Source organism: Alosa pseudoharengus, unplaced genomic scaffold (genome assembly GCF_046254945.1).
Source record: "Alosa pseudoharengus isolate Yale_2024_CS ecotype anadromous, Long Island Sound unplaced genomic scaffold, YU_APseudo_1.1 YU_APseudo_1.1_scf_3, whole genome shotgun sequence".
NCBI lineage: Eukaryota > Metazoa > Chordata > Actinopteri > Clupeiformes > Clupeidae > Alosa > Alosa pseudoharengus.
In genome coordinates, this window is record NW_027468718.1 from 46,125,919 (window position 1) to 46,136,254 (window position 10,336).

Sequence of the window (10,336 nt, forward strand, 5' to 3'; positions counted from 1 at the left end):
TAAGCCCGGGATGCGTCGCTTCTGGGCTTGAGTGGTCAAGTCGTGAGTGGCTGTTACCACCAGGATGCCCATCTTTGGGAGGACCTTGCCCAGAATTTGAACTTCCAATTCAACATACCCACGGTAAGGTATTTCTAAGCCGTTGGCGCCCCTCAGGGTGAGCCAGCTACATGGTCGTAAAGGTGTCTGAAGGCGGGGCTGCAAGTGCTCCTCAAAGAACTCCTCTGTGATGGTGGTCACCATAGAGCCGGTATCCAAAAGACAAGTTACGGCCAACCCCTCTACTAAGACTTCTACCACTGGACAGTTACCGAGAAGGTTCTGAGATGTTTGCTGATCGTTGCCCAACATGACCCCTTCTGATGCCTGGGCCGTGGCATCAGAGGGCACTAGTTTTCCGACGGTGTTGTGGCAGGCGTGGCTGCCCCCTCTGCTGTTGGCAAGCCTCGCAATAACGGAGGTAGCGTGGTCTGACAAACCCTAGCCAAATGTCCAGGCTGGTTACAGCGCATACAAATGGGCGTGCCGTCTGGCTGGAATCGAGGTTGAAAAGCCGGTGTGCGTGCACCACTACCCCCTCGCCTAAAAGAGGGATCTAAACGTTGATGGCGAGATGGGGGTGCATGGGTATTGGGCCCTGAACGTCCCAAGGGTGGAGGCGAGTTCAAGCGGTGCATAATGGCATCTAGTTGGGCCTGTTGCCGAATGAGGCACTCTTTTAGTTCACTCAGCTCGGTGGTAGATCTGGCTGAGATGATGTTAAGATCAGCGTCACACTCAGTTGTTCCTTGGGCACTGCATGAAAAGGCCCGAGGCCTTGGCTTGTTAGTAAGCTCCCCCTCATTAACCCAGCGTAAGGCTTCTTCCCGTATATCAAGGAAGGAAGCATTAGGGTGAAGGCGCATATGGCGCCGTAGTTCTCGCCTTAACATGTTATCCTTGACATGCTCAGTGAACTGGTCTCTTAGGACAAAATCAGGGTTGGGGAAACATGATGGGGATTTACGCCTAATCATCTCCATTAAGGACATTAATATATGCGAATACTCACGCAATGACTCGCCCTCTAATTGCCGTCGCTGAAAGAATTGTTGCTGTAAGGTAATGTACGACTGAGTGCACCCGTACGCCTCAAGTAAGATAGCAAAGATTTTCTCCGGTTCATCGCGCTCACTGGTTGGTCGAAACTTAACCTCTGCCTTTGCCTCCCCATCTAATAAATAAAATATAAACAGTGTCTTCTCTGAACGAGACATTGGTCGGACTCCTAATGAGCGCCGGGCCTCCTCTATCCACTCCTCCACCCTAAGGGGATCCTGAGAAGTCTTGCCGGAGAACTTAGGGCACTTTCGCTCTCTAGGCACCAACACATAACGCCCCGTCATAGGAGGGGAGGGGGGTTCTAGACCTGGGGCAGAGGGATTTGGAACTGCTGGCTCACCTCCAGATTCGTCACCGTTTGAAGGACCTGGATCAACAGGAACTGGCCTCCGGTTCACTGCCTCTCTAAGCTGTTGATTATCTGCTTGGAGTCTTTGTACCGTCTCCATCAGTGTTTTTACCTGCTCTGCCAACTCCTCATTAGACATAGTAACGTATCACTGAAAAAAAAAAACAATACAAAAAAACAAAGCAGAACAATGAAACTCAAAATACCAAACAGACACTCCACTAGAGCAGGAATGTAGAGAAGACTGTAGAAGAGGTCTTCTGTCTGGATTCGGGATACGATCTTCCTCCTGCGGCTCAACCACTGTTTTCCCCCAAATGCAATAAGGTATAATAAGGTGCAATTTATGTAAGCGTAAGGACAATAAACTAACTGGATATAGTCAGCCTCTGTGACCCTGCTCGCAGCGCCAATTGTAACTTTGCCTTAGTAACAGAATGTCCCGCCTAGGGTAGACAACTGAATGACTAGACAGAGGCTGATTTACCAAAATACAAAAATAGATTTTATTTGCAACCACTATTATTTTCAAGGTTCTGGGGGTTGATTTTCTCACAATAATTAGACAGTAACAGGCACCCTACACAGACATTCACACGTTGTAAAGAAAATAAGAAAAAGACATTTCCCACCCTAGTGGCGGACAAGGGGAACAAAACAAAAAGGGGCAGCTCTATACTATAGCCACTGCTGAGGGGCGGATGCGGGTATCAGGCCAACCACAACAAAGTGGAGGCATAAGGCGTAGTACCCAGACTGAACACAGGGGGGAGGGGTCTATGGGACTGCAAAGCAATTCACACACACTAGAAGAAACTATTCCATAAGCGATTAAATGGGAAAAATGACTTTTCTACTCACAATGGTGATACACCCCAAAATGGGCACACAATGAACTCAGTGACTTCTTGATACTATAACTAGTGTAATACACCCCAAAATGGGCAAGCTGATGTACTGTATGCACACACACACTGTGAATAGGCTAATGCAGGGGGAGGGGAATAGTTGAAGAGGTCAGGTCTGGATATCACGGACATGTGACTCGGCCCGCAACACAAAGAGCAGGACAACTATACAGTAGAGCTACACAAAGAAAACCCAAACAAAACATACAATTTTCCATCAAACAAAATAACAACCTTTGGGTGCACTGTTACAAAGTGGCCGGTGGAAAACAGTGATTGTCCGCTTTATGGTGACGTTCGAGGGTGCGGAGAAACGGCACACCTCCTGAAATAGACCAGCACAGAATTACATTAATACATATGTAAAAAAATCCAATATAGTTATACTCAGAACCTGCACACTGGAAGCATTTCTAAAAACAAACATGCCACTAGTCAGATATGCGTTCAATACCAAATGAGTAATTACATAATCAATACATAATCAATCACAAGTGACATACAACATTCAAAAGAGCTATTTAAACATAATCATACAAGCAGTAAAACTATTCAGTGAATATAGTGAGCATCTGGGGTGACTAGGCAAAGGGTAGGCAACCAACAATACATTCTAACCGAATGCCTACCAGGTTCGGGGACTTAGGATCACCACAGTAAGACAGCCAGGCCGTAGGCTACAGAGATGAGTCGCGCTACCGGCACAACCGCAGTCGCTAGTTGCAAAAACACACGGTTGAGCTGTAACAAAATACAACGTGGAATAAAGCTATGCGTCACTGAATCAGTCACCACGACAGAGGTAAAGCAATACTGCAATACTGGTTGTGATTACCAGGATTAACATCCCGCCAGTGCGAATGTCTGTTTATACTGATAAAATAAGTAACACATACCAAAGACGCGTTGACTGAAACGACACCAAGGGTACCGCAGATGAGTTCGGAGGGACAGCAACGCCGACACCAAACAATTCTCCCAGCAAGACAGTACAGGTGAGCTTTCGCGGGGTCATTAATTTAAAAAGACGAATGCCCTACGTCAGGTAAGCCTCGCAGCCAGGTGAAGGCGGAGCATAGGCAGGGATCTTGGGACATGTAGTACACTTGATCTACCCGTTACACGTAGACAGAATTACTTTTGACCAAAAAAAGAGTTTATTTTGTCTACGACAGTGAATAGTACGTTCAGCATTATGTCCACGAAAGGAAAAGGCCACCAGTCAATTTCGTCCACGAAATGATGTGCTCTCTTCAGTGTTTCGTGGACACAATGCAAACCAATTTGTGCATTCCGTGGACAAAAGGCGTTACGATGTAACATGGTTTCGTAATGAATATATGTATTTCGTCACACAAAAGTCATTCTGTCCACGAAATAAGGCATGTTACATTTGGCGCCCCATCAGGCTCGTCGCTAGAAGGCAAGCAAACCAAGCAATTGCTTGGGGCCCCGAGCTGGCCCCAAGACAACGACTGGTGAAGAATAAAATGCAACGACAAACTGTGAGCGCCCCTTTGATAGTCAATGCAGTAAAGTGCAACGACACTGTTACCGGCAATACCGTGATCCCCCTCAAGGGGGCCCCTCTCAGTAGTCGCTGACAGCAGCCAGCCAGCCAGGTTTGTGGTCTCTGCTGCTGCCGCGAAAATATAAAACCTCGGCAGTCATAATGAAGCGGAGTTATGCGTCCAGAAGCCAGAAGAGAAAGGAAGAGGATGACAAGAAAAAAACAAGATAGTGGTAAGTGATAAATTACACTGGATAAAATAGCTCTACTTGTCTTGTACAAATGGTGTAATGTCGCAGCAGGAAGGCTAGCATATCAAAAATTTTTTATGTTAACTACCTGCCTGACGGCCCATGCTGCTTGTAACAAACTAGAACAGTTAGCGCAACTTTTTTTTTCCGAACGGACGGAATATGGTTACATACTGTAATATGTTTATTAACGGGATAAGGAAGACGGAGATCTGTTCCAGAATCACTGTTTATCGTATTTAATGACATAACATTGCTATAGCTTGGTAATAGGTTTTGATGAAAGTGGCATAGCTTCTCTGCTATACTAACTATTCGACCGTGATAATCTATTTACCAAATGGGGGTTAGGAAAACCACACGATAAATTCCGTGCATCAAAGCAGACTGGAACATTCATGTCTAGAAGCATTCATGCACGCCGGCTGTTTACACAAATACCAACACACAGGCTACGCTATTATACAGCCGGTGACTCATTAAGGAAACACTTGGCTCAGCAGAAAAAAGTGAGCTGAATTCATAGCAAAATGTATCACAGGTAAAAAATACAAAAAGTGTTGTGACGGCTAGGATGCTCTAACAAGAAATGGGTGCTTTTACATGATAGTATAGGGAGTTTAAAGATGCAAGACTAGTGAAATCTAGTGCAATTTTTTGTTTTCTTTTACATAGCCAGAACTGTTTATGGACAGCGTAGGTATTATACAAAGCCCTGCTCACCTCCAGGGTGCGATTTGTGTAAAAACCAGAGGGGGGGATGATTTTGAATACGTTTGTAACCCCCCCCCCCCCCCCCCCCCCCCACACAACCTTTTTTTTTTTTTTTAAATGAACGAACGATTCATAGCCTAGTAATGTCATGGCTAATAATATACATTAATTATATTAATTTTGCCACCTTTGTAACATTTACCTTTATCTTAGTTTTAGTTTACCGTGGTGTATGACTAAACAGCGAGTGTGCTTGGTATGATGATCAGCTCCTCTAATGCAGGGTAGGACTACGTTTTGACAAGCATACAACCATCTGAAATGACTCCTCTACTTTTGCTGCCTCCATCCTTTCTGTATTTGTTATGTAAAAAAACGTTGTATATGATGGCACTGAAGTCTTGAATTGGCTAACAGTGTTAGTTGGTAATCAAATAGCACACATTGCGCTACACGCTGCGTAGGCTACGTGCATTCTCTCTCCTGCTGATTTGCGTTCAGTAGCCAAGTGCGTAATATTGCAAAAGTTGAAAAAATAAATGTGTTTATTGTAGCCTACAGAAAATAAATTGCCTACTATCATACTGTCAGTTAATTGGCTACAGTGCAGTGAAGAGTTTGGAGAGTAAAGTTATAGGGCAACTTGAAGTTTTATGAAAATAATTTACGAACCAGAACATAAAGACCATGAAGCTTCTATTTCTTGCAGCTGTTAAAACACCCGCTAGATAGTTTAAATACCCACCAACATTCGTTTTTGCAGTACAGATTATTTCTGAAAGTTATTTGTCTACTAGGCTTAGCCTATTGGCTGATTTATCAAACGAGTGCTTTCTCGTTCGTCCTCCGCAAACTACAGGTGTTTCGGTAGAGAGCCATTGAATAAGCGATGTCAAGAAATTTCTGTAACACTTTTTGTGACATTCAGCAAATAAGTTCCTTCGGACAATAGGCCTACGTTCTACTCTACGTGGATGTTAGTGATGCTGCTCTGGCCTAAGTTCTTGTTTTTGTTTTTCCTGACAGCATGTGCCTTTGTTTACCTTGAACTGTCATGTGATGTACCCATGTGGTTTTGTTTGAGTTTGCCATGTGCTTCTGACTCCGTCCCTCTCTTTGTTTGAATTCCCGCCATTTTGTAGACTCACCTGTTCTTTGTTTACCTGATTAGTTTGTGGGTATTTAAACCCTGAGGTCTTCTCAGTCTGTGCTAGATCGTGCCAGCTTGCTTCCTGAGCTGAGTCAATGTCACTGTAAGTTTTTTGACCTCGTATTTTGAAGCCTACCTGTTTTGGACCTATTTTGTGAACTCTGCCTTGGATTATTTTGCCCTGGATTTTGCGTTTGCCTATTGCCTGCTTCTTGAGTTTGAAGGCTGCAATTTGTGTTCCATGGGGAATTGATGCCTGTGTCTTTCTAATTAAAAGAAAACATTATCACTGATCTGAGCTGTCTGCGATTGGGTCCTTAAGAACTGAAAACCTAACAGTACGATCTAGCCAACATGGACCCAGCAGACTCAGGTCAGTTAAAGGCATTCATTGAGCAACATGGCATCCTACTGGGAAGACAACAGAACCAGCTGGATGTGATTTCGAAGACTGTGGAGGCCATGACGGCTGGGTTCACAGACCTGGTAGCCCAGGTACAACAGCTTCAACTGGCTCAAACCCCTGCGCCTTCACCACCTCCTCCTGCACCTGCCGCTCCACACCCTGTTCTCCCTGTCTCAGAACCTCGTCTGCAACCCACTACTTTCCCCTCCGACAGGTCCAAGGTGGCCTATGTCATAACCCAGTTGTCTGGGCGAGCAAGAGAGTGGGGCTCAGCTGTCTGGGAGGCCAGGGCACAGTTTTGCAACAACTTCATCACTTTTGAAGAGGAGATGAAGAAAGTTTTTGACCGTTCCAAACATGGTAAAGACGCTGCACGTGAGTTGGTCCATATTCGACAGGGAAGTCGCTCAGTATCGGACTACTCCATTGAGTTTCGGACTCTTGTTGCCTCTTGTGGATGGAATGACGAAGCTCGGTTTGATGTGTTCTTCAATAGGCTATCTGAGAGCATTAAGGACGAGTTAATCGCACAGGAGTCACCCAACAGCCTTGATGACCTGATCGACCTGGCCGTTCGCATTGATGCCCGGCTGCAACAGCGTAATAAGTGGAGACTCACCAAAGGCCCTAAGAGAGCACCTACAGGTGGGACCACCACTTGGCCAGCCTTGCCACCTGCCCCAGTTTCGGATTCGGATCCTGAGCCAATGCAGGTTGACCGTTACCACCTCTCAGTGGCAGAGAAACAGCGGAGAATCCAATCCAACTGTTGTCTGTACTGTGGTGACTCAGGCCACTATGCCTCTTCTTGCCCAGTAAAAGGCGAGGCTCACCCGTAGGCCGAGGAGTACTGGTGAGCGTCACTTTCACCAAATCCTCCTCGGTTTCGATTCCCATTACTCTAGAGTGGAGGGGTCAGCAGCAACCTCTTTCTGCGCTAATAGACTCTGGAGCTGATGAGAATTTCCTTGATGTTTCTCTGGCTGTTCAATGGAAGTTGCCCATCCTTCCTCTAAACCCGCCCCTGGTGGCCAATGCCCTAAATGGCAAGAAGCTTGCTCATATAACCCATGTGTCTTCTCCGATGTCTCTTCTAGTTTCTGGCAATCACCGTGAACAGATTCAACTACACATCATCGAATCCCCTCATGCACCAGTTGTCCTTGGTCGTCCCTGGTTAAAGAAGCACAATCCTCACATTGATTGGATCAACAATAAGATTTTGGGCTGGAGCCCGTCCTGTTTATCGCTCTGTCTCTGCCAAGCGCTCGCGCCTCCTTCCCCCCCTGAGGACCACCCTGGAGAGTTTCCTGACCTGTCTGGTGTTCCCCTGGAGTACATGGACCTCAAGGCAGTCTTCAGCAAATCTCGGGCAACCGCCTTACCTCCTCATCGTCCTTATGACTGCGGCATTGACCTTTTACCTGGTAGAACTCCACCTAGGGGGCGCCTATACTCTCTCTCTCGTCCTGAAACTGAAGCCATGGAGAAGTACGTTCGGGAATCTTTGGCTGCAGGAATAATCCGTCCGTCGTCCTCTCCTGCTGGAGCAGGGTTCTTTTTTGTGGCAAAGAAGGATGGTTCCCTGCGCCCTTGCATTGACTATCGTGGTCTTAACGACATCACACTCAAGGACCGTTATCCTCTGCCCCTGATGTCTTCTGCATTTGAGCTTCTCCATGGATCTGCCTTCTTCACCAAGCTAGACCTCCGTAACGCCTACCACCTTGTCCGGATTAGGGAGGGAGATGAATGGAAGACAGCTTTTAATACCCCGACGGGGCATTATGAATATCTTGTCCTACCATTTGGGCTTACTAATGCCCCTGCCGTGTTCCAAGCCCTGGTAAATGATATCCTGAGAGACATGCTCAATAAATTTGTTTTTGTTTATTTGGACAACATTCAAATTTTTTCCCGGACCCTGTCTGAGCACATTATCCACATTATCCAGCGCCTCCTTGAGAATCAACTTTACGCCGAGGCAGAGAAATGTGAATTTCATCGCAACACTGTGTCCTTCCTGGGGTATGTCATCTCTGCTGGGGCCATCCAGATGGATCAACAGAAGGTCAAGGCTGTTGTTGATTGGCCCCAACCTACTCACCGTCGTGAGCTACAACGCTTTTTAGGATTCGCCAATTTCTATCGACGGTTCGTTAGGGACTTCAGCGCGCTGGCAGCTCCTCTCACTGCTCTTACCTCAACAGCCGCAAGATTCATCTGGTCTCCTGCTGCTGAAAGGGCCTTCATCGAGCTCAAGAAGCGGTTTACCTTTGCTCCCATCCTGATTCAGCCAGACCCCGACCGCCAGTTCATCGTGGAAGTGGACGCTTCTGATGTGGGGGTGGGTGCCATCTTATCTCAGCGATCGGCTGTGGATGAGAAGGTACACCCCTGCGCATTTTTTTCCCATCGCCTCACCCCCCCAGAGCGCAACTATGATATTGGCGATAGAGAATTACTAGCTGTTAAGTTGGCCCTGGAGGAGTGGAGGCACTGGCTGGAGGGGTCTAAAGTTCCGTTCTTAGTATGGACAGATCATAAGAATCTAGAATACATTCGCACTGCTAAACGCCTGAATTCTCGCCAAGCCCGCTGGTCTCTTTTCTTCTCTAGGTTCAATTTTACCTTGTCCTTCCGCCCTGGGTCCAAGAATGCCAAGCCAGATGCCCTCTCCCGCATCTTTCCTTCTGCAGGTAATCCTGTGAAGCCTGGGAACATTCTGCCTGACCACTGTTTTGTCGGGGCAGTTCAATGGGACATAGAGTCCCTGGTGCGTTCGTCCCTACCAGATAATGCTGCACCTATCCAATGTCCTGTGAATCGCCTGTTTGTCCCTGTGTCTCTTCGTTCCCAGGTCTTGCAGTGGGGCCACTCATCCCAGCTGTCCGGTCATCCTGGGGCAAGACGCACCCAAGCGTTCATCAGTCGGAGGTTTTGGTGGCCCACCATGGGAGATGATGTCCGGTCCTTTGTCTCTGCCTGCCCAGTCTGCGCACGGAACAAGAGCTCTACACAACATCCCTCTGGCCTGTTACAACCCCTACCCATACCCAAGAGACCCTGGTCCCACATTGCCCTGGACTTCATCACTGGTCTTGCTCCGTCAGATGGTAATACTGCTATTCTCACTATCGTTGACCGCTTCTCTAAGTCAGTGCACCTTGTTGCTCTCCCTAAACTTCCTTCTGCCAAGGAAACCGCCAGTTTAATGATTGCACATGTTTTTAAGTACCATGGCTTACCATTGGATGTCGTGTCTGACAGGGGCCTGCAGTTCACATCCCACTTCTGGAAAGCTTTTTGTAAGCTCATTGGGGCTTCCGTCAGTCTATCTTCCGGATTTCACCCTCAGAGTAACGGCCAGACTGAACGGGCAAATCAACACCTGGAAGTGGTGCTGCGGTGTATGGTGTCCTGTATGGAGACCTTCCTCCTGGTGCTCCCAGCTACCCTGGGTTGAGTACTCAATTAACTCTCTCCCATCTGCCTCCACAGGCCTCTCTCCTTTTGAGTGCTGCTTAGGCTACCAGCCCCCTCTGTTCCCTGTCCAGGAGGAGGAAGTTGGGGTACCATCTGCTCAGGCCTTTGTCAATCGGTGCAGACTGTCTGTCTGCGATTGGGTCCTTAAGAACTGAAAACCTAACAGTGGAGTTGTCCTCCTATCCTATCACGCAGCCACTGTGTCAGCAGCATGAGTGCTGACGGTGACAGTGCGTTTCTGATGTCAGATTATTATGTAGGCTAGCCTACTAGACTGTTCTCACGTTGTAGCGCTTTACTAATATGAGGTAGCATTAATCAATATGAGGGGCAGAGGGGGATAAATGTTGTCCCCCCCCCGGCGATGAAAATAATTAAGCAGAGGGGAGGATATCAAGACCAGAGGGGGGGAAATCCCCCCCACCAGCCCCCCTACAAATCGCACCCTGCGTATGACACAT